This window comes from Pipistrellus kuhlii, unplaced genomic scaffold, assembly GCF_014108245.1.
Source record: "Pipistrellus kuhlii isolate mPipKuh1 unplaced genomic scaffold, mPipKuh1.p scaffold_m20_p_2, whole genome shotgun sequence".
Lineage (NCBI taxonomy): Eukaryota > Metazoa > Chordata > Mammalia > Chiroptera > Vespertilionidae > Pipistrellus > Pipistrellus kuhlii.
The window spans coordinates 126,634,477-126,660,376 of NW_023425515.1; positions in this window are offsets into that span (position 1 = coordinate 126,634,477).

Sequence of the window (25,900 nt, forward strand, 5' to 3'; positions counted from 1 at the left end):
ATCATGTTCTTCTGTGTCTTCACATTCAAATTTAAATTTCTCATTTTCTTTAAATAACAATCAAATACTCATTTAATAAAAAAACAACTCAATTAAATTTTGTTAGAAATAGAATTAATATGTTAACAAATACAATTAAATGATACTATATTTCTTATCATTGTTATATAAACAAAATAAAATACTTAAATTCTAAAAGCCTAGGAAAATGTTTGGGGATAAATTATCTTATTGTTTATGTGAAAACCAACAGATTTTCTGCAATGAAAAGCTACTCAAGAGTTATTTAAGCAATGTTAAATTTATGAGTAAGAAAGATAATGTGATCACTTTTTATACAATTGTGATATGTGTTCATATTAAAATAAATCAACACTAAAGAAATTTAAAATGTGGAGATTTTTTCTTCATCATGGAACTAAATATTTAGCTAAACTAAAAATATTAGGATACCTGGATCATGTAGCTATCATTTCAATGAATGAAGACAGAATTTGTCTGGGCTATCATTTCATAGTTCTGTTGTGAATTGAATTATCTCTACATTAAAGCACAAAGAAAAGACATTTTCAAGATCTCAGTATAGGCCTAATTGGATTTGCAAACATTACTGAACCCACGCATTAAATCCTGAGGAGACACCCACACAAAACACTTCACATTTGCTGCAATGGTTAACAAAACTTACAGAACAATATGAGTTTCTTACTTTTTCAGGCAAATACCAATAATTGAATCAATAAACCAAAATGGAAATCAATTAAAATCTCTTCCTGAAAGAGCTGAAATGTCATCTAGTGCGAATAAAGAAAGTCATAGGACTGTGACAGCAAGGCATTGAGATAATGATCTTTCTCTTTTAGTCTGAGAACTTTCCCAAAATGTCTTGTAACTAGGACCTTCTATTTTGAGCCAGAGATGAGAGAAATCCTCCAACACTTGACAAAGAATAAGCTTGGATTAGCTACCCATAGGCAAAGAGTGCAAATGAAGGATCTGAAACTGTACTCCAAATCCTGAACTGGTGAAAGAAGTTGAAGATATTTTGTTGGTGATGAAAATATTCTAGACCTCCCAGCTTGCTTAAGTCCATGTCAGTTATATGCATAAGTATGCTTCATCTACTTAAAATAATTATCTGCTTTGATGTCAAAACAAAGGTTAACTCAGCAAAATGCTGAAGAGACTAGTTTTGATGTTTACCAATCATCTAAACTGGCTCCATTTAGAATAGAAATGGCATTTAAAAATATGAATTAAGCACTTCAAAAATGTGTTAGCATAATTCTCAAACCCTCTCTTTTGATTTCTTTTGTCCATGCCTCTTAGATCATACATGCAGCAGTAGGTATATATACTCTTTATAGTTAACTTTGAATGGTAGCTATTATTATTGCTTAATATTATTTGCTATTCTTCCTGTAACTATTTCATAATTAAACAAAATTGAGGTTTACATTCTACAAATGAATGATTGTCATGAAAGTTTCTCTCAAAAATCCTTAATTATTATTATTAGAATAAAAATATGAGAAAAAACAAATTTGTTAAAAGGTTTATATTTGACTTTATGTGTATCTTCAGTGGATTTAAATCTGCTCATAGTTATTCAGAATTTTTCTCATAAAAGGGATACTTAGCTGCCTGACCCAAACAGAAAATGTTATCTGATTCACAAGATTTTAGGAACTGAAGAAACTGCATGAATAAGTTAGTCCAAGTTTTTTATTGGACTGCTGAGGAAATGGAAATCAACAAGTCATTGGATCATTGCATGGCTAACAATGCTGGAATGGAATACAAGTTCTATACAGCTCAATGTGGGGCTTTTGTCTCTATAATTTCTTTAAGAAATTTTAAATCACCTGACAACTTACTAAATAAATTTTTAATTCCCTGAAGACTCTATGTATATGTATGCACATATATGTATGCAATTTCATGTGTATAATTAATGTCAAATGTCATGGAATCTTGGGGTGTTCATCTGCTCTGTGATGCTCACATAGAAAGCATTTCCTTCATCTTTGTGGCTTCAAACAAAGAAAAGGACAGGTCCTCAGTAATTGTTGCCTGATGATCACTCTCATTAGTCAAATTCCTTTTTCTAGGGTTATGTCTCTTACCCATTTTCAAGCATTTCTTTGTTGGGCAACTGATATTGAAGGATTTTAAAGAAAAATTACTACTTGAAGAGACCACAGTTGGAATAGTTCATGTTTAGTCCACTTCTGTTATCCCAATTTATCAGCATTTCTAACGGTAGTTCTACAGGCTAGTTAAACTTCAACCTAAAAAATGGCAAGAAAAATTGGCATGTTTTTTAAAATATATTTTTATTTATTTCAGAGAGGTAGGGTGAGGGAGAGAGAGAGAGATAGAAACATCAAGGATTAGAGAGAATCATTGATTGGCTACCTCCTTTCTACACACCCCCTACTGGAAATTGACCCTGCAACTTGGACATTAACCCTTGACTAGAATCAAACCAGGGACCTTTCAGTCTGCAGGCCGACACTCTATCCACTAAGCCAAACAGGATTAGGGCAAAATTGGCATATTTTGATAGGCATGCAATTAAACTAGGTACATGGATGCATCTCCAAGTATAAATCGAAAGTCCTTCTGACAAAGTGAAAAGTGGGTGGATCTGTTTGGAGCTGTGACTGATTGAGTATTTCTGAGCTCCTAGTCCTTAGGTGGACATTACACTCACAGCTGTAAAATTAGAATATTCTCATTTAGTTCTTTATTAAAGTACAATAATTCTTTCCATCTGAGATTTTTCCTGGACAATGTAAAAGGACACATATTTCAAAAAGGAATTAGTCAACTGTAGTAAAAATACATTAAAATGTGGAAATATTTTATTGATCATATGCAAAAAAAATTTGTTCCTAAATAATTTAAAAATACAAAATACAGTTCTCTCCCTTCACAGTTTTAAGTAAGGTGATTATCAATTGCAATTACTCATTTTCAGTGTCTTACAGTGTGGTTGTTCTATAAAAGTTACCATCATCTACAGTAATAAAAATCTAATATGCTGAACAACCTTCCAGAGACTTTCCTGATGAAGCTGGTACTGCAAGTGTTGAGCCCCTTGCATGAATTTCATGCATTGAGCCAGTGGTTTAAAATAATCTTAGTGATAAGAATTAAGTTCAACCACTTCAAGTTATCGCTCAATACTTTTAACCTAGTGACTTCCCTTTTCTAGAATGGGACCCAGAGATTTCTAGTTACAGGAATATTTTTTGTTTGTTTACTGGAATAAAATCTAGAAATAAAAGTTTCCAGGAGAACTGAAAGATTGCCTCATTAAGTGAAAATATTGGAAAGATTTTATTAGCCTGTTTTTGGGGTTTTCTTATGCTGGTTTGGTTCTTAATAAGAACTTTAAGATAGAATAACTGACAATTTTTTTTCATATAAGACTATCAGAAACAAAAATATTTATTTATTTTTATTTATTTTTAAAATATATTTTATTGATTTTTTTACAGAGAGGAAGAGAGAGGGATAGAGAGCTAGAAACATCGATGAGAGAGAAACATCGACCAGCTGCCTCTTGCACAACCCCTAACGGGGATGTGCCTGCAACCAATGTACATGGCCTTGACCGGAATCGAACCTGGGATCTTTTAGTCCGCAGGCCGACACTCTATCCACTGAGCCAAACCGGTTTTGGCAGAAACAAAAATATTTCTAAATTATATTTTAATTTATTGCATTCTTTGAAAATGTATTTAAAGCAGAAAGAAAAAAGAATTTTCAAAACAATGAATATTATTATAAATGACCCTTATAAAATACTTTTAAAGAGGAGTTGTTGACTGCTATTTTTTACTTAAACAACCCAAAAATCTTAGACAAATGTAACCTTTGGAAAATGATCATTAATAATTCATTGGGATGTATTAATAGTTGAAAATTAAATTAGAGCTATTTCAGAAACTCTTGGAAGTGATGCTTAAATAAAGTAAATGTGAAAGTAGAAAAAGAAACAAAAGACTCAGTGTCATCACAGAATAATCAGAGGACATTTAAAAAATCAAGATTCAGATAAACACAGACTCAAACAGCCATGGAGCCTGCTGGGAAATAGAAACAGCAGTTGTTCCTAAAGGGCAGCCTGGCTGCTGCAGATGGACATATGCCTCTCACGGGAAGGGAAGGAAATATGTCAGCCCTGCTGACAATAGGTGATTGTTCTTAGTTTGTAAGGAAAGACAGAGTTTCTCACAGGATAGAGGGAAAGAAAGGAAGCACCGGGACTCCCACTCCCACCCCCCGGTGCCTTGCACATGGGAGAGAAGCAACAGTCAGGAAAAGCTGCAGCAGAGAAAGGCCGCTGGTTGGGGGTGGATATGCCCCATCTCAGGGCTTAGAGAAAGGGGACAGCTCTGGGACTTTTTTGCTGAGATGGTATCCTGTTCCTTCCAGATGCCCCAGCTGAGTACCGACCAGTCTGCATAAAGCTGGTGGTTTTGGCACAGTGTAGATGCAGAGGTTACAATGCAAAGGTCTGGGATGCTTGGGTAATAACAGAACTGTTGGGCAACAACATCAATTGCATGACTGGCAGCCACCTGGAGATGAGACAAGATCAGCCATGAAAAGCTCCAGGGTTCCACCCTGGGGTTAAGCCAGAAAGAAAAATTAATAGACACCGCCATTCCACCAATTCCACTTATTGGTGCATCATGAAATGATTTTGTTGCTCTCATACTTTAAAGTTAACAGCTGGGGTCTTTCTCAGCATCTAGAAAGGTTCAGGAATCTGGAGAAGGAGCTGCATGTAAATTAATAAAAAGACTAGAATTATAAATTTGGAATACATGAGAGAGCCAGAGGAGACTTGGTAATAGTAACCAAGTTCTCTGAATCTCTGGACCCCTACCTTTTTATTAACACAAATTGCCCTAAAGCAAAGCAGAATCCATATCAAAGGTAAAGTTTTGGTAAACAGTAGGTATTGACAGGTTGGGGGGAACTGCCCTCAGGTATTCAGCTGTTTGGCCAGAAGCAGGTAACAATATATGCAAATTTTTAGGTTTGGGGAAATGCTTTCAGCTATTCCAGCAGGCAATAATATGATTCAGCCCTGCTAAATATAGAAGCCCATCAACCTTTTAAGGACTGCTTCACTTATGACCTGCAGGGATTAGCTTCAGCAGTTAACCCTATTCTGGAGACCTAGCTGCTAATAATTTTAAGAGAATATCATTTTATCTTTCTTTTCAATGTTGTGTAGGTGTGCCTCTATCCTATTGTATATAACAGTGGTTTTCAACCTTCCTAATGCCATTACTCTTTAATACAGTTCCTCATATTGTGGTGACCTCCAACCATAAAATTATTTTTGTTGCTACTTCATAACTGTTAATGAATCGTAATGTAAATATCTGTGTTTTCCGATGGTCTTAGGCTCTACAGCAGCGGTTGCGACCCACAGCTTGAGAACCACTAGCAGGGTTGCCTGCTAGTTTGTAATTAGACTGAGAAAGAAATATGCTTTAACTGCATTTCTATGGAATATAAATGAAAATATTAATTCTTCAAATAAAAGAAAAATGGCTTTGAATTAGTAGAAATATGGGGTTCTATAAGATTTAACCTCTGATTACTATTATGCATAAGCACTGGTAAGTAGATAAGATTCAGGGTGATAGACTGGGGAAAGGAAGGGTCCTACTAATCCAGGAGACATCTGGGTTATTCAGACAATCACAGTCAACAATTAGAAAACACATATTAAGTTTGTATAGATTTGTTTAGCTTATCAGAGTGTTCATTTCACTGAAGACATTTTGGATTTTAATTTAGAGTAAGCTTCTCAAGAGTTAAAATCTCTGTAATTGACACAATCTCTTTATCTAGATTGCATTTTTCATTACATAAACAATTCCAGAACAGAGATTAATTGGTATTTAAGTAGCAAACAAGTTCCTCAAAATATTGTTGAATGTGTACAAATTAAAAACATGTAAGTACTATTTCTCTTTAAAAATATGTGTAAAGCTACTTTTTCCCCCCTCAACAATAAACTTGGATATTTTTCTATTGCTTTGAATTCTTGAACAATTAAAAATTAATGTATGCCCTCAATCAAATAACTTGATATTTTGATAAATCCTAGAACATTAAATTTTATATCCCACATTGTATTGGTTGAAAAACTTCTCGGTGGCTAAGTGCTCCCTTCACCATGTTCTCTAAGCCAGTGTCTAGGTGGGAAGGGCTTGGAGAGAAAAGAGGCCTTTCTACATTCTATGTAGTGACTACTTTGATTAGAATTTTTCACCCAGTGCCAGGATGTCACATAGCTTTTCAGTTTCTTTCCCCCCATCTTTTCTTATTTTTAGGTCCCAGTTTATTCGTATCCCTTTGCTAGGCTAATTTGGCTGTCCTGAGTGACTAATTGTGTAATCAGAAGTAAATATCCCATGCCACATCAAATTTCTTCCTATGTCCTGTGTGTGGTCCCCCTGCATTTGTCTACAACTGAATGAAAACATACTCTTTCCTACCCCCACTTCTCTTCAGCACACAAAACAATTTCAAGTGAATGCATATTCCTGGGCCAGCAGAGCTGCAAAGAGGAGAGACTTTATGTGTTACAAAGCTTCACAATATATTTTTTTTAATTTATCTTTATTGTTGAGAGTATAGCAGATATCCCTTTTTTCCTCTCTTGGCTCCTCCTCCAACCCGTACCCCCGCCTCCCTACCTATCACCACACTATTGTCTGCATCCATGGGCTATGTGTTTATGCATACAAGTTCTTTCATTAATCTCTTCCCACCTACTCCTCCCTCTTCCCTCTGAGTTTTTGTAGTCTGTTCTATGCTCCAATGTCTCTGGATCTATTTTGTTCATCAGTTTATTTTGTTCATTAGATTTCACATATGAGTGAGGTCATCTGATACTTGTCTTTCTCTGATTGACTTGGTTTGCTTAGCATAATACTTTCCAGGTCCCTCCATGTTGTCTCAAAGGGTAAGAGGTTCTTCATTTTTTGCAACTGCATAGTATTTCATGGTGTAAATGTACCATAGCTTCTTTATCCAGTCATATACTGGTGGGGATGTAGGCTGTTTTTAGATATTAACTATTGTAAATTGTGCTGCCATGAACATAGGGGTGCATATATTCTCCTTGATCGTTGTTTCAGGATTCTTAGGTATATCCCTAGAAGTGGGACCATTGGATAAAATGGAAGTTCCATTTTTAAGTTTTTGCGGATACTCCATATTGTTTCTCGTAGCGGCTGCCCCAGTCTGCATTCCCATCAGCAGTGTATTAAGGTTTATTTTTATTTTTTCCACATCCTTACAAGCTGATTTGTTGATGGTAGACATTCAGGTAGGTGTGAAGTGATACCTCATTGTTGTTTTAATTTGCATCTCTCTGATGATTAGTGACTTTGAGCATTACTTATACCATACACAAGAATAAACTCAAAATGGATAGAAGACCTAAATGTAAGTCTGAAAACCATAAAAATGCTAGGCAGCAAAATCTCAGACATTGCTTGTAGCAATATGTTTACCTATACATCTCCTAGGGCAAAGTAAACTAAGGAGATAATAAATGGGACTTCATAAAAAAACAAAAACACACACACACAAAAACCCCAACACTTCTGCACAGAAAAATAAACTATCAACAAAATGAAAAGGGAGCCCTCTGTATGAGAGAATACATTTGCCAATGACACATCTGATAAGGAGTTAATTTCTAAAATATATAAGGAGCTCATACAACTTAATAAAAGGAAGATAAAACAATCCAATTTAAAAGAAATGGACAAAAGACCTAAATAGACACTTCTCCAAAGAGGACATACAGATGGCCAAGAGGCATATGAAAAAATGCTCAAAATCACAAAGCATTACCAATAATGACATCTTATATTCTGAAAAAAGTTTTGATCTAAAAACCTCTTTATCTGTGTTGTCAATATACCTTATTAAGAAGTTAAAAATCAGTAGACTTTGGTGTGTGTGTGTGTGTGTGTGTGTGTGTGTGTGTGTGTGTGTTCTGTGTATGGAAAAAGAGTGACTGACTATCAAGTGACCAAAGCATAGCTTGGCAGAGATTGTTGAGGCTTCTCTATATTCCACAACCTTCCTGAAAATTATGTGTGAAATATGAAAGCAAACCTTACTAAGATAGTAGAAAGGAAGTAATTTCTGATCTCACTGATCTCAGGCAGTTAAAAGATAATCTGTCCCTTCCTCCTTATCTGCTCCTGCCAGACTGAGTGACTTCGCAGGCCACATGTTCTGAATGATGCGGCCTGTGTCCCCTCTTGAATTAGAACTTTCCTAGGGAGGGACCCCACAAGAATAGAAAATTAAACTTCTATTGCATTAAACCACTGAGATTTGAGGGCCTGTCCATTGTATTAATTACTCTGACTAATAAGGGGAACCAAACCCCCAGTTTTTGAATTTTAAATCCTTGAATTTTCAAACATATCAAAGCTATACTTCATAATTGAAATGAGAGATTTTGACATCTGTCTATCCATTCTTGTATGTATCTGTGTCTTAATTGGCCCTTATTCAAAAATTAAATTCGTACATGTCCAGGCAATCATGGCCAAACTGGAGGGGATGGGGAAGCACCTTTTGAATCAGCTCAAGGGAGGCCTCATATATAATCGCATTCATGACACCCTTCTTCCCTCAGTAAAACTGACCACTCTGTTCTGAGCTCCCGATTGAACCATTTAATCTCAAATAACGAGAACCAATTTGACATAATTTATTCAGGGGGGAAAATGTATGTATTAAATTATATTGTGTAGCTTATGGGTCCTTTGTGTTACAGGAAACATTTACAGAAGCTGCAGAGCTGAAACGAATGACCCAAATCACATGGTAGAACTAGTTCAGTTGAGATATTAGTACAGCCTCCGGACCCCGAGACCCTCAGCTTCTGCCAGCTGACAATGTTAGCGACTTAAAGGTATTTCTCCACCCTCTGCTGCTCTGGAAATTAGAACTGCCACCATGCACACATGCTTGCTTCTTTGTTTCACTATCTTTCTCTTCCAAATCTTACCTGTATAGTAACTAAAGAGCGAGGCTGGGCAAGTGAGTAAATGGATTCCCCAGACAGAAACAGGGAGCAAACAATTTGGGAAATTTCCCAAATGCGTGAAAAATGCTCTGGGGCTGAATGACCAATTTCTTCTACAGCTGTGTACATACTTCCTCTTACTGTGGACTGTAACGGAGGCAATAAGCATAGTAATTATGTGTAGTATGAACGAAATAACAAAGGATGACCAGGAACTGCCGCGTCCAGTTATTGCTATTCACACAGCATCGTTTTAAATGACTCAAGAGTGATCGCACTGTGCGGCAAGGCCATATGGCTCCCCTGAGTTCAGCGGAATTATGATTTCAGTCCCATCCAGTTCAATAGCAATCAAAGCCGGAGCTGCCAGAGCATGAGCCCCCACTGTCAGGCTCAGCCCCATCCTAAGGACTGAGAGCAGCTCAGAGCCTAATAGGACACTGAGGGAAACTGACTGGGCTTCCAGTATCAAAGCGATGTGGGGAATTAGAGCAATTTTCCTGACACTCCAGGCAAAAATGGGTGGTTTGCCTGGATTATCTAGGTCACTGCTTCAAACTCTTAGCTCCAATTACCACGGAGCAACTAGCTCAGAAATATGCTCAGGGTAAAGGCAGCTTCGTTCCTAACAATCCCTTCTCACTGTGTTTCCACGTCCACGATTTTTGGTCACATTGATCAAGGCAGGGTTTAAAAGAGCAACCCTTTGGAGATGGATTAAAATGCCACAGACTCTTAACTCGCTATTAGGTTGACGGCAGAATGTGTGGAACGAAATGATAGAAAATGGGGAGCCTGTTCTCTTTCAGGCTGACTCCCAGGATTCCCCCTCCCCTCCCTGATTATGAGAGGAATGAATCAGCCGCAGTGATATTTAGGTTAGTGAAGCTGTTATAATAAAGTGTGTAATTTCAGTTGGTCTCCATTATGTCAAGAGAATTGCCAGGTCCTTGCCTCCTTCTCTGACTTCTCTGCTTGGCCTCTGTGGCTTACTCAGGGCACTGTTAATGGACACAATTAAGAGCAAAGAGTGATTTATAAGGCCCAGAGGAGCCGCCAGATGAGTGAGGTTTATGCATTGGGAGAGGGTTTTGCATTCTCTGCAATGCCTTCCTTCCCAATACCCTAATTTTCCTCCCCATCAGTGAGAAAGCGCGGGCAAGGGGGTCACCAACAGCATGAGTGCTACCCAAACCAGCGCCACCCATTTTATTTTTATGCCCTTAAACCCAAGCACTGTTTTAAGTTCTCATTTCTTTTTACAGGTAGGGATGTGGCTGCAGACTTATCTACTTCTTATCCGCTTTCCCATTAGTTTGTTTTCCCCCCCTCGTTATTTTCTGAAATGATATACATAATAAATTACAATAAAGTGTCAACAAAATCTAACGTACTTTTAAGAATAACTCTCTCATGTTGAGAAAGGAACAGACTGCAGTGGGATACATTTTTTTCATTAACAAAGAATATGCGTATCCACTCACATTACGTGAATTTACCATCTGAGACACATACAGCCCTTTGCCTTACAGCTCACTGTTGAAATTCTTACTTTGCAGGCAACCACTTGATCCATCTAGCTTAACATCTTAACTGGGGAAATGAAAAAAGCTTGGAAGTAAGTGGTTGTTTTTCACATGCAAAGTCAGAGAACAAAAACAGGGACTCACATCTGTACTGATTTTAGTTCTCTAAGCTTAGCATCTCTTCTTGAGAGAGCCTCGCTGGCTCGCACACTGCTGTTAACCGGGATAATTATACAGTGCTGTGAGCGGGGAGCATAATAACACTGTGAGTGTCCAAGGGTTTGAACAATTTGGGCTGATTTTGTATGGTGTATAATTTACAATAAAGATTCAGAATCTCTTTCTTTTTTGTCTTTTAAAAGCAGCTTTCATCCTTTTACTTGGAGACATGTATTCACAGTCAATTTTGTTACAGATAAATCTAAACATCTGCAAAACCAGAATCATTTTATTGGCATTTACAAATTACTGTCTCAGGCCATTTCTGTCTGTGATTGGCAGAGCCCTGGAAGTGGGGTGAAGCTCACCCACGTCTAAAACCATGTCTGAAATTGATAAACAGACAGCAAGATCTTAATACTGTTGTTAAAAAGTTATAAAACGTGACGTAGAAAAAACATCTAAAAATAGCATGTAAAAACAATGAAATGCTGAAATGTGTAAAATAAATGGACAATGTATTGAACTATACATAAGTTGTGATTATGGTGCTATAAAAACAAAGCAAATGAATTTTTAAAAAAATATACAACAATAAGCTTCACTCATGTGCTCATTTATTCAAGCATTCAACAAACACTTGACTACATGGCTGAACCAGGCACTGTCCTCGGGAGTCCAAAGACTAGCTTCTGAGCAGCATATGCAAAAGGCAAACATAGTAGCAATCGGTATTTCTATGATAAAATGGAATTTTACCTTTTTTACAGCTAATCAATTTATACTAATTTTTCTTAAGTAATGATGCTCAAAGAAACCCAAGTGACATAGAATATATAGTATATAGATGAAGAAAATGACAAGAATATTATACATCCTGCAATTAATCCACTATACTATTAACTAAACCAGAGCAACTGTTTTAGGTACAACTCACTTCTTAATAAACAAGAAATTAGCTTGCTGAATAATCAGTCATTGAAAACTTATTTTGCACATTAGATTTATCATTTGAAATTCACTAAGATTGACTTCAATACTTGATGTCAGAATTATTACATTGCATTATAAATCTGAAAATACATTTCTGGAAGTAAAGAATATCAACATCCTTGGAAGTTGTAATCAATAATTAATGTTTCCCTTTTTCAAATAAGTCCTATGATTTAGAGACTTCAATGGAATGTGATCCATGAGCAGATGAGTTGAAATTGAATCACATCATTTAATGAACCTGAAGAAAGTTGATAGCAGTAAAAAAAAAAAAAAATAAGATGAATATATTTTTTTAAAATTTTATTAAATATTTCAGGCAAACAAACAAGCATAAAGTATTATGTAATATTTGTGGATTCACAACTGAACTTAAAAAATATTAAAATGGTAGAAACCTTCCTACCAATCACTAATACACTTATTTTTTAAATAAATATTTTTAAAGGAATATAAACAGTTTTAGGTTTATAGCAAAATTGGGTGGCATGCACAGAGAGTCCCCATATATCCCCTGTGCCCACACATGCACAACTCTTCTACAACCAACATCCTGCACCCAAGTGGAACACTTGTTACAATCTATAACATATACATCATTATCTCCAAAGCCCACAGTTCACATTCCAGTCTATTCTAGGAGTTGTGACAAATGTGCAAAGACATCTTTCCATCACTATAGAATCATACAGAGTTGTTTCACTGACCTAAAAATCCTTTGTATTCTTTCTGCCTATCCATCCTCTCTCCCCACCCGTGGCAATCACTGATATTTAAAAAATTATTTCCATACTTTTGCCTTTTCCAGAATCTATACTAATATATACCAATAAAAGGGTAATACGTTAATTAGTTTGGATAGACCAAATGGTTTGACAGTCGTCATTCTGGATGGATGTCCTTCCTGACAAAGCTGGAGGTGTGGCCAGCCTGCAAACTGCTCTCAGCCACTCTCCCAGGCCAGCCCCACCCTCCAGCAGGGACACTCACCCTGATGGGGCATGGCCAGCCTGCAAACCACCTGCAGCCTCTTTCCCAGGCTGCCCCTACCCCCAGTAGGAACCCCCAACCCTGATCAGTGGTATGGCCAGCCTGCAGACTGCCTGTGGCACCTCATTCAGGCTGGCCCAGCCCCCCATCAGAGATTCCCCCCACCCTGATCAGGGGCATGGCCTGCCTGCAAACCGCCTGAGGCCCCACCCCCCAGAGGGAACCCCCTACACCAATTGGGGGCATGGCCAGCCTGCAAACTCTCAGCAGCCTCAAGCCCCAGTCAACCCAGCTCCCCAATGGGGAGCCCTCCACCCGGATCTGGAGCCACCTTCAGGGCAGGACAGCCAGTCTTCACCCATGCACCAGGCCTCTATCCTATATAATAAAACTAGAGGCCCAGTGCATGAAATTAGTGCACAGGATGGGGGGGGGGGTCCTTCAGTCCAGCCTGCATCCTCTCCAATCAGGGATCCTTTGGAGGATGTCCAACTGCCAATTTAGGCCCGATTTAATGATCCCTATCTCTCCAGGCCTCCCTCTGGGCTTAATGTGCAGCCATTCTGTCAGTGAGGTCATTAGACCTCAGGCCCTGCACCCACCTCACCCCTTTCCTCCCACTCCCCCCCCCCCACCAACCTCCTCTGCATGCCCACCACCAGCCTTGCTGTGATAGGAGCCTGTGGGCCATGAGGAAGGGACCAAGAGATGTTCCATGCATTTCCTGGTGACCAGTTGTCTGCCTGGTCATTTAGGTCATGATGGCTCCTGGCCCTTTTATAATGTAGATGGTAATATGCAAATTTTCCCTACAGCAGAGCCACAGAACGACCGCTGAATCAGTCACTATGAGGCACACTGACCACCACCTCTTGGTCCTTTTCCCTGACCGGCAGGCTCCCATAGCCTGATGGCCACCTGCAGCGGGGGAGGGGTCAGCAAGCAGGTAGGAACAGCCAACTTCTTGATCCCTTTCCCCAGCTGTCAGGCACTGATCATCTGATGGTGGACAAGGAACAGGGGTGGGTGGTGGCAAGGGGCAGGGCCAGCTGTAGGCACCTGGGGAAGATGGCCCTGCTCGCAGGCCAGGCCTAGGAACTGCAACTGCATGAATTTTGTGGGCTGGGCCTCTAGTGAAGTACAATTGGAATCAGGCATCACATAGCCTTCTCAGATTGGCTTTTTCAATTAGCAATATGCATTTAGGTTGCCTCCATGTCTATTTTATTTTCCATGTGGAGGATCATGTCATCTGGGAACAAATACAGTTTTATTCTTTCCTTCCCATTCAGCATAGCTATTATCTCCTTTTTGTCTTGTTGCATTAAATAGGACTTCCAAGATCATGCTGAAAAAGAGTGATGAGAGCCGGGACCGGTTTGGCTCAGTGGATAGAGCGTCGGCTTGCGGACTGAAAGGTCCCGGGTTCAATTCCGGTCAAGGGCATGTACCTTGGTTGCGGGCACATCCCCAGTAGGGGGTGTGCAAGAGGCAGCTGATCGATGATTCTCTCTCATCGATGTTTCTAACTCTCTATCCCTCTCTCTTTCTCTCTGTGAAAAATCAATAAAATATATTAAAAAAAAAAAAAAAAAAAAAAAAAAAAGAGTGATGAGAGAGAGGGCATCCTTATTTTGCTTCTTATTACAGTGGGAAAGCTTGGCATTTCTTACCATTAAATGTGATGCTATAGATTTTGTTGATATTCTATATTGAGTTAAGGAATTTGCCCTGTATTCCTAGTTTGCTGAGAGTTAGTATCATGAATATTAGATTTGTCACATTTTTTTTTCTGCATCTATTGATATGCTTATTGATTTTTCTCCTTTAACCTGTAAATATGATGAACTAAATTAAATGGTTTTTGAATGTTGAATTAGCTTGCATATCTAAAATACATTACTCTTAGTCACGGTGCATAGTCATTGTTATATACATTGAATTTGATTTATTAACATTTTGTTCAGGATTTTTTACATCAATATTTATGGGAGTTATCAGTAGCTTTCTTTTCATATAAATTCTTTCTGGTTTTGGTTTCAGGGTAATGCTGGCCTTATAGAATAAGATAGAAACATTCCCTCTGCTAATATGTTCTGAAAAAGATTGCAGAGAACTGGTATAATTTCTTCCTTAAATGTTTAGTAGAATTCACCGGTGAACCCATCTACACCTGAATCTTTCTGTTTTTGAAGGCTATTTATTATTGATTAAATTTATTTAATAGATGCAGTCTTATTCAGATTGTCTATTTCTTCTTGTGTGAGTTTTGGCAGATTGAATCATTCAAAGAATTGGTCCATTTCATCTAGATTATCAAATGTGTAGGCATTCAGTAATTCATAATATTCCCTTATTATCCTTTTAATGAAAATTGAATTTGTAGTGATGTCCTTTCTTTTGTTTCTGCTCTTAGTAAATTGTGTTTTCTCTCTCTCTCTCTCTCTCTCTCTCTCTCTCTCTCTCTCTCTCTCTCTCTCTCCTCTCTCTCTCTCTCTCTCTCTCTCTCTCTCTCTCTCTCTCTCTCTTTTTTTTTTTAGTTGTCCTGGCTAGGAGTTTATTGATTTTGCCAAATATTTTCAAAGAAGCAGATTTTAGATTTGTTAATTTTTCACTAATTTTCATTAAATTAATTCTATTCCTGTTCTAACTTTTATTATTATCTTTCTTCTGCTTATTTCAGATTTAATTTGCTCTTTTCTTTTCTAATTTTGTAAGATGAAAACCTATATTACTAATTTAAAGAATTTTTCTTGTCCAATATATTGATTCAGTGCTATACATTTCCCTCTAAACACTGCTTCTACTGCACATCTCACAAAGTTTGATAAGTTGTATTTTCACTTTCATTTATTTTAAAATACTTTTTAATTCTTCTGAGATTCTGTTTTTGACCTTGTTTGAAGTATCTATTTTTTAAATCTCCAAGTATATTGGCATTTTCCAGTCATCTTTTTATTGTTAATTTATAGTATAACACTATTGTGTTCTGAGAGAAGATATTGTATGATTTTTATTTCTTTAAATATGCTAAGTTCTGTTTTATGGCTGAAAGTGCCATCTACTTTGGTGAATGTGTAATGCATGCTTGAGAAGAATGTGTATTCTAATGTTGTTGGAAGGAGTGGTCTATAGATGCCAATTATATCCAGTTGATTGATGATGCCCTTAAGTTCAACTGTATTCTTACTGATTTTCTGCCTTCTGGAAGTGTCCATTTTTGATAAAAGATCCATTTAATCCTAAGGCTCCAACTATAATAAATAATTCATCTATTTATCTGCAGTTCTCTCTAATTTTGCCTCACATATTTGACACTCTCTTGTTAGGTATATACATGTTAGGGATTGTTAAAACTTCTTGGAGCATTGTCTACTTTATCATGATGTGATAGCCCTCTTTATCCCTGATGGCATTCCTTGTTCTGAAGTCTGTTCTATCTAAAATTGAAATGCCTACTCCTGCTTACTTTAGATTAATGTTAACAGCACATTTTTTTTTTACTATGTATATCTTTATATTTAAAGTGGGTTTTTGTAGGTAATTTATAGTTGGTTCTTGTTTATTGACTCACTCTGATAAACTCTTCTCATTGGCATACTTACACCATTGATATTTAAAGTAATTAGAGATATAATTGAAGTATTTTCTACCATTTTTTTACTGTTTTTTATTGACCTTTCTCAGTATTCTTACTTTTGTCTTACACATTTTTTTTGTCTTAGTGGCTTTAATTGAGCACTTTATATGATTTTATTTTCCTCCTTATCATAGTAATTTTAACCATTTTAGTGATTGCTCTAGAGTTTTCAATATACATTTATAACTAATCCAATTCTACTTTCAAGTAACTTTATATCACTTAATGGATAATGCAATTACTTGATACACACACACACACACACACACACACACATGCACACACACATAAGCATACATTGTTGCTCAATTATGTTGAACAAAATGTTAACTTTTAAATCAATTAAGAAAAATAAAAGTTTATGATATTTACTGTATATTATTGGCTTCTTTGTCATAAATTAAGAGACCATATAAGCATGGTTTTGTTTCTGGTATCTCTAATCTTTCTCATTGACCTGTGTGTCTGCTTTTATGGAAATATAATACTGTTTTGATTAATATAGCTTAGTGATATAAATTGAAATTAGAGAGCATGATCCTCTCAACTTTCTAAATCGAGCTTGCTTTGAGGATGTAGCATCCTCATGGGTTACTACAAATGTTAGGATCAGTTGTTCTGGTTTTGTAAAAGATGCCATGGAAATTTTGGTTGGGATTGCGTTAGGTCTGTAGATTGCTTTGGATAGCATGAATATTTTAACAATGCCAATTCTTTCCATTTATTTGTGGCTTCTTCACTTTCATCAGTGTCTTTTGGTTTTAAATGTACATGTCTTTCATCCCCTTGGTTAAATTTATTCATAAGCATTTTTTCCTTTTTGATATAATTGCAAATTAGATTGTTTTCTTAATTTTTCTCAGTGGTTCATTGTTAGTGTATAGAAATGCAACAGAGTTCTACATTTTGATTTTGTGTTCTGCAACTTTGCTGAATTCATTCGTTAGTTCTAACAGATTTTTGGTGGAGTCTTTAGGGTTTTCTATATATAATATCATGCTTGCAAATTATGACAGTTTACTTCTTCATTCCCTATTTAAATACCTTTTATTTCCTCTTCTTATCAAATTGCTCCTGCTAGGAATTCTAATATTTTTTTGAATAAAAGTAGTGAGATTTTGCATCCTTGTCTTGTTCCTGATCTTAAAGGAAAAGCTTTCAGCTTTTCATCATGGAGTATGATGTTAGCTGTGGATTTTTATAGAAAGTCTTTATTATGTTGATGTTCTTTCTCAGATATTCACTTTGTTAAGAGTTTTATTTTAAATGGATATTAAATTTTGTCAAATGCCTTTTGGGGCATCTATTGAGATGAATTTATGATTTTTAACTTTTGTTTTATGGTAAGAATGTTGAACCATACTTGCATCTCTGAAGTAAATGAAGAGCTTGAACATGGTATATGATATTTTAATATGCTGCTATTGAATTATATTAGCCAATATATTGTTGAAGATTTTTATAATTTTCTTGTGGCATCCTTGTCCTGTTTTGGTACCAGGGTAATGCTGTCTTTATAAAATTAGTTTAAAAATGTTTCCTCTTCTTCTATTTTTTAAATTAGTTTGAGAGGATTGATATTAATGTTTCTTGGAATGTTTGGTAGAATTCACCAGTGAAGCCATCTGGTCCTGAAAAACTTTGTTAAGAGCTTTTGACTATTAATTCAATTTTTCATTTATTCATGATTCTAGGAATTTATCCATTTCTTCTAGGTCATTCTGTCTGAAGTTTTTAATTTCAGAATTATCACCCTACCTCCAGCAATTAATTCATCTATTTCATTTCCTGTTCCTCCCCTTTTCCCTCCTTTCCTCTTCTCTTCGTCCTCCTTACCCCCCAGGCCCCAAGCACCACTTTCTCTCAAGGAGGTTCCTGCTCAAGATTTTCTCTGCTCTGGTGAGTTGTGATATTCTGAACTGATTTCTCTCTTCCCTCAGTTTGGGGCAAATAATTTCCCCTTTGATATCACTTCTCTGCTGGATCTAAGTAGAGTTGCTGATTTTTCTGTTTGCTCAGCTTTTTATTTGTTTTTAAGGACAGGGTGCATATTTTCCTTCATTTTACCAAAGATGAAAAAACAAAGAACAAAAATCAGTAATTTATTTATTTTTAATTTACACATGTGTACTTATATTATACTATCTATACATGATTTTCTAAGTAATTCATGGTATTAGCTTAGTTTTTTAACATTTTATAATTGATATGATTCTTTAACCATTTTGCATCTTTTCTGAATGTTGTAAATTTCATCCAGATTAATAAATGTAGCTCTATAATATTTACTTTTATGATGGCAATATTTTCCACTATATGAATAGCATATAATTTGTGTGTGGTTTTTTAGTTTATGGATATTCAGGTTACATTCAAGTTTTTCAATGAGCAAGTTTTTAGATTTAGTAAAGATACCCTTAGAAATAGACATAATGTCTCTATGAGGCATGTTAGCATAAATAGATTAAATGGGAGAAATTCATTTCAACTTTCACATTATTTTTCCTAAAGTGGTTTTCTTGACTAGGTGCTTGTGGTTGAAATGTCTTTCTGTTTCTCCTTTCCCATTTTTCCTTCCAAAACTATCATTCCCTCACTTAACATGAACTTATTAAAATGGTTAAGGTAAACAATACTGACAATATCAAGTGCTAGTGAGATGTAAAACAATGGGAACGCTTATAAATTGCATTTTAAAATAATGCAAAATTATATAGCCACTTTGAAAAATGTTTTGGCTGTTTCTTAAAACATTAAACATATACTTAATATATGACCCAGTAATCTCACCCCTACATATTTATCTTGGATAAATAAAAACCTATGTTCACACAAAACCAACATCCAAAAGTTTAGGCAGCTCTATTCATGATTGCCCCAAATTGGAAACAATCTAATGTCCTTTAATGGGTAAAGAACTGTGAGATAGCCATACAATTGAATACTACTCAGCAACAAAAAGGGATACATTTAGTATATAAAACTCAAGGCATTCATTTAAAAGGAAAAGGACCTCAAAAGGTTATATACTGGATGAATTCATTTATATAGTATTCTGCAAAACACAGATATGTAGTAATAGAGAGCAGATTAGTGTTTGCTGAGGTAACAGTGAGGGTAGGAGGAAGAAGGTGGCTATGAGACATCAGGCAGCACTCAGAAGCTTTTGGCTGGAAGGGGCAGTTGCAACCATTTTGTTTTCTCACTGTAGTGGTGTTTACATGAATTCATACCTGCATTAAAACTCACAGAATTGCACTCACAGAACTATAAATGTTTTCATATGTTAATTTAAACCAAAACGAAAATAAAATGAAAATGGAACTTCACCCTGGAACACTGCTCTACACTGTAAAGCCCCTGGAATACCAGAATGATAGTTTGAAATAGTTTAGTTCACTTAGAGGACCTCAGTCACTCCAATGACTGGATAACTTGACTTTATGCAGTGTATGTGGTTTATAATGCTTAACTTTCAACAAAATCGTAGGAAGATCAAGTCCTTTTGTTAGTGAATTTATGTTTTAAAAAATATAGTAATAGATCTTCAAGTGGTTTTTGAGATGTAACAGAGGGAGTTCAAATACTTAAGTTCTACAAGAAAATTTCCTCCATTCTCATCTACATATTATGTGTAAAAAGTTTCTTAGCTCTTAGGACTATAAAAATGAAAAAGAAAACAAAAACATCTACATAGGAATAGAATTGATGCAAGGCCCTATCTCCAGTAGAGCACCGTTTGTATTTGCTGATTCTTATTGTAACTATCTGAAAAGTGTCTCATAATTGCCTTCATCCTGTATATCTGTGTCCTCAAAATTATTCTTTTCTCAATCTTTTTCTCTATTCATATTTCCAAGTGAGCATTAATAAGAAGATTGGAAAATCTGTTGATGTTTATAGAGTTTGGCAGCTTTATTAGCATAATGATTTGGATTGGGTCTACCCCCAAAATAGATATGTTGGAGCCCTAAGACTACCCTGGTACCTCACAGTGTGGCCTTATTTGGAAAGAGAGCCTTTATAGATGTATCAAGTTAAAATGAGACCATTATGGCAAGCTCTAATCCAATAAGACAGGTGTCCTTTTAAAAAGGGAAAATATGGACACAGAGACATGCATAGAAGAAAGCAGATGTGCGAAGACAGGGAAAAGATGGCCATCTATAAGCCAAGGAGAGAGACCAGGGACAGCTTCTTCTCCCAAGGCCCTCGAAGGAACAAACCCTGCAGACACCTTGATCTCAGAATTCCAGCCTCCAGAGCTATGAGACAATAAATATGTGTTGTTTTAGTTTCCCATTCTGTGGTACTTTATTACAGTGGCGTCCAAAAAAACAATGTGAATAGGAAGCCCTAGATGTCAGCATCTTTACATTGTTCCTCTTTGCCTGGTTAGGTTCTGCAAAGTACCTACAAACACCTGCTGGGAACTCAGGGGCCGGCTACCAGCATTCTGAGAGCCAAATAAGGGAAGAGTGTTGGGTTCTCAGCATTTAGTGTTTTCCAACACTTACCTCAATTACAACCCAGCCAGGTGCTACCCAAGCCAGAGACTCTGTAATGACTTCTCCAGACTGTAAACCTCCAGCCTGCTACCAAAGTGTGGGAAGAAGTTTGGGGCTTCTGTTTCTCATACATAGTTCAACAAATCTCTATATATTTATCTAAATTTACCCATGTTACCAGGTACCTGGTGTTGCTACGACTTGAACCTTTTGTGGCAGGATTCTGCAGTATAAATAAAGTAATTTCTTGGCTTCATCCATGGCCAGCTTATATTTTGAGCTTTGTTTAAGGGCTGTTAATTTCATTACCACAAGTATAACGCTTCCCTTTTTCCCAATGCAAATGCTGTTGTTCCTGTTCCCATTTTCCTTAACCTAGTGGGTTTATGGTTTCTTTTAAAATTCATTTTTAATTAGGAGTCTCAAGTTTCAATATTTCATATGGCCTCAGCTATACATTATTTAAAATATTAGATATATTTTTATGTATTTTGAGTCAGGAGATATATTTTTTAATTTTATTCTTATCTGAGGATATTTTTATTGATGTTAGAAAGGAAGGGAGGCGGGGGGAGAGAGAGAGAGAGAGAGAGAGAGAGAGAGAGAGAGAGAGAGAGAGAGAGAGAGAGAGAGAGAGAGAGAGAGAAAGAGAGAGAGAGAGAAAAGGTGAAAGAGAAACATTTTAATTGGTTGCCTCCAGTAGGTGCCCTAACCAGGGATCACACTTGCAACCTAGGTATGTGCCCTGAGTATGAATGAACCTACTACTATTGTGCTGTATGACACAATACTCCAACCGACTGAGCCACCTGGTCAGACATATTTTTAGAATGACTACTCAGGCATATGGCTGGAAAAAGCATATTGTAACTATAATACTTGTTTATGCTGATTAGAAGATGTTAAAACATCTTTGTTCTAGAATTTGCTTTTTTTAAAGGGAGCTAGAGTTGACCTAATGATAATTATATTAACCAGGGTTTGCAATCAGATGTTCTTATTTTACTTTAATACAGGTTGAATTATTATATAGTAAGATACATAGACATATGGCGTTTCACTGATGTGGTAGAATAGTTTATATTTATATATATTATTAACAATAGGTGGAAATAGAGTCTTAAAATGTGACTTCTATTTTACTTTCGGCCATTTTATAGCTGTGTGTTATTGGACATATGCAATTTATCTAAAATTTTAATTTGTTCTTTTATAAGATGTGTAATTTAGTTACCAATGCAAACATTTTATAATTCTATAGTTTTAATTGAAACGATGGCCACCCTTCTTCATGCCTAAACTATTCTCTAGTATCTAAAATAGAAACATATGCATTTACCTCAATTAGAAAGTAGCTTCTTATAACCATGATTAAGTAGTTCTCTTAGTTTACTTTTATTTTTTTTAGTGAAAAGCAAAACACTAACTAAATATTATTTTTCTAACAAATATATAACCACAAGTTTCTTTTTACTTTGCAGCGAACTCTTTTATTGCTGTACAAACAGATAACAAACTTTGTTATTTTTAACAATTTTAAAGTATAAAACTCAGTGACTTTAAATACATTCATGTTTGCAATTCACTATCTAATTCTAGATCTTCATCACTCAAACAGATAATCTATGTTAAGTGCTTACTTTCTATTCTCATTTCCCATGAGGCCCTGGCAACTATTAATCATTTTTCGTTATGGGTTTGCCTATTCTAAATATTTTCTATAAATGGGATCATTCAATAGATGATCTTTTGTGTGTGGCTCCTTCCATTTAGCATATTTTAAAGGTTTATTTATATTGTAACATATATCAGTACTTCGGTCCTTTTTGTGGTAATATCCTGTTACATAGGTATATTATGTTTTGTTTATCTTCTACAGATGAAACTTTGTAGCCTGGAGCGGAGTCAAGCTTTCTGCTTGCTCCATGGCCACAGCCATTTCTGTTGGAATTTATTTACCTTCTATAATTGAAACTTTGTAGTCTTTAAAAAAAAAAATTAAAATAAAAAAAATAATATATATATTGAGTTTTTACAGAGAGGAAGGGAGAGAGAGAAACATCAATCAGCTGCCTCCTGCAGACCCCTCACTGGAGATGTGCCTGCAATCATGGTACATGCCCTTGACCTGAATCGAATCCAGGACCCTTCAGTCCGCAGGCTGACACTCTATCCACTGAGCCAAACCAGTTTTGGCGAAACTTTGTCATCTTAAGCAGAGGCCTGGGCCAGCCAGGGTGTGTGGAAAGCTTGGCTTCCTCTATTGCTGGTCATTCGGTTGTTACAGTCACTTTGGCATATATATATATTAATATATATATGCCAAAGTGACTGTAATATATATATATATATATATATATATATATATATAGATAGATAGATAGATAGATATAGATAGATAGATAGATAGATGATATAGATATAGATATAGATATAGATATAGATATAGATATAGATATAGATATAGATATAGATATAACCGGTTTGGCTCAATGGATAGAGCGTTGGCTTGGGAACTGAAGATATAGATATAGATATAGAGATATAGATATAGAGATATATAGATATATAGACACACACACACACTAGAGGCCTAGTGCACAAATTTGTGCACAGATGGGGTCCCTCAGCCTGGTCAGTGATTGGGATCAATTGGGGCCATCACACCCAGTCCTGATCAGGATGAATTGGGGCTGGCCAGGGGCAGGGACCATGGGAGACTGGCCAGCTGTGGGAGGTTGGCTGTGGGAGCATACTGACCACCAATTTTGCATCTGCTCCCTAGTGGTCAGTTCATGTCATAGCGACCAGTGGACTGGTCATTTGGTTAACTGGACATATCAGTTATTTAGGCTTTAGAAGATAGATAGATAGATAGATGATAGATGATAGATAGATAGATAGATAGATAGATAGATAGATAGATAGATAGAGAACCAATATATGTAGCAATGCAAGGGTGGCAAGAATTGACTATGGCAGAGGTGATATCATACAGATGGTCTATAGTTCATTCCTGACTTTAATCTCCCTTACAAGAAGACCAACTAGCAACTATCCTCAACTATAATTGTGAAAAATCCCAGAATCCTGGGAATGAAGCAGAAGCACACCTTGGACCAGTAAGCCTGAGCAGGAGCACATGGGTAAGAGAAGCAGTTTCACTTTGACCACATCACACCTCTCCTAGGTATGCATAGCCCCACACTGAGAGGGTCAACCCTAGCCTCCTGCTCTTTCCAGCTCTGTGGCTACTGCTATTTGTTTTAATTTATGTATCTTCCCTCATTAAAACTTTGTAGCCGGAGTGGAGGCCTAGGCCATCAAGAGCAGGCAGAAAGCTTGACTTCCTCCATTGCTGGGAAACCCAAGCCTCCCTCCTGCTCTCTGTGGCCATAGCCATCTTGGTTGGGTTTATTTGCATATTTGCTCCTGATTGGCTGGTGAGTGTGGCTTCTGGGAATGGTTTGTGGGTATACCAGAGGTATGGTCAATTTGCATATTACTCTTTTATTAGATAGGATGTCTGTATTTTTGTCTTTATTCTTGAGATTTGTTTTTATTCTAAAGATGGCATCCCACTAGCTTCAGGATTTCCTCTTTGTAAAGTTTTGTTTCTATCTGGATCTTTCCAAAAATTTCTCTTTCTCTTTGATGTTTAGCAGTTGAGTGAGATTGCCTAGGTGTCATTTTCCTTGTATTTATTCTGTTTGGGATTTGCTGAGCCTCTTGACTGTTTAAATTTATGTTTTTCAACATACCAATACCAACAATACCAATACACTTCCTTGTTGAGCATTTCTTGGCCTTGAATTTTAAATATTCTTTGTGTTATTCTTTAAAATATTTATCAGAGCATAAGACCAATAAAAGATTTCTGGACATTTGCGAAGGAAGAACACTTTATTGATTTTTTTACATGCTACTATTATAATATTCTCAAGCTATATACTGAAGAATAAATATTTAAAATTCAATAGTGGGCAAAGTGGAATAGAAAAATGTACTGGTATTGTGCCTGGTAAAAATTATTAAAAGATCTTATTTCAAAATAATGATAACTATAATAATAATAGTTAACTTATTGAGTGTTTTAATTTGTCAGGTAGTGTTCTAAATGCTTTAGATATACCAATTCACTGAAGTCATAAAAATACACAAACATGTATATATAATATTATAACTAACTTAATGTGAGAAATTTTATTAAAAAAAAAAAAAAGCTATATTAAGAGTTAAAGATAGAGAGCCCAGGCTGAAGATCACCAGGAGGAGGATTCAAGCCCATCTAACTATATTTATAGAGTCTGTATGTAACCAATAGGTTATATTACCTAGTAAGCTATTGAACATCTACCTCCGAAAGAAGAAAAAAATAGTTTAGCTCACATTGTTTCCAATACAACTTAACAATTTAAATCTCAGCTTCACTGAGCACACTCATCTGAGACAAAGAGGAGTGGGGAAATGGAGGCTGTGGACATGTGCATGTTCTACTCAGTGGGATCAAGAGTTAAAAAAAAAAAAATCAGAAAGTCTTTTAAGGCTCATCTCTGTAATTTATGGTCTTAGTTTACATGAACACCAGTCCATTGCTTTATTCCCTTATGCCAAAAAAACTTCTTGAGCCTCACCAGGTATTGTTGTAAAAGAGATATTATAGAACAGTGTGTTCCTAAGAGTGGGAAGCCAGTGAGTATGATTTTTAAATTGTGATTTAATTTAGAAACCTGTGTACTTTTGGTAAGGGACCACGTTAGGTGAATTGTAACAAAGGAGAAACATCAAGTTGTGAAATATACTTTAAAACAATAAAGTCAGTCTATGGGGAAGCATAAATATAAATACTTTGATTTTGCTTGATATTCAACCTTTTTCCAGCCTGACACTTATAGAAAAGTAGTTTGTAGAGTAAATGCCTTTATCATTAAGAATATAGAACATGCAAGTCTTATATACCTTCATTTATATGAAGATGAAACTACTGATG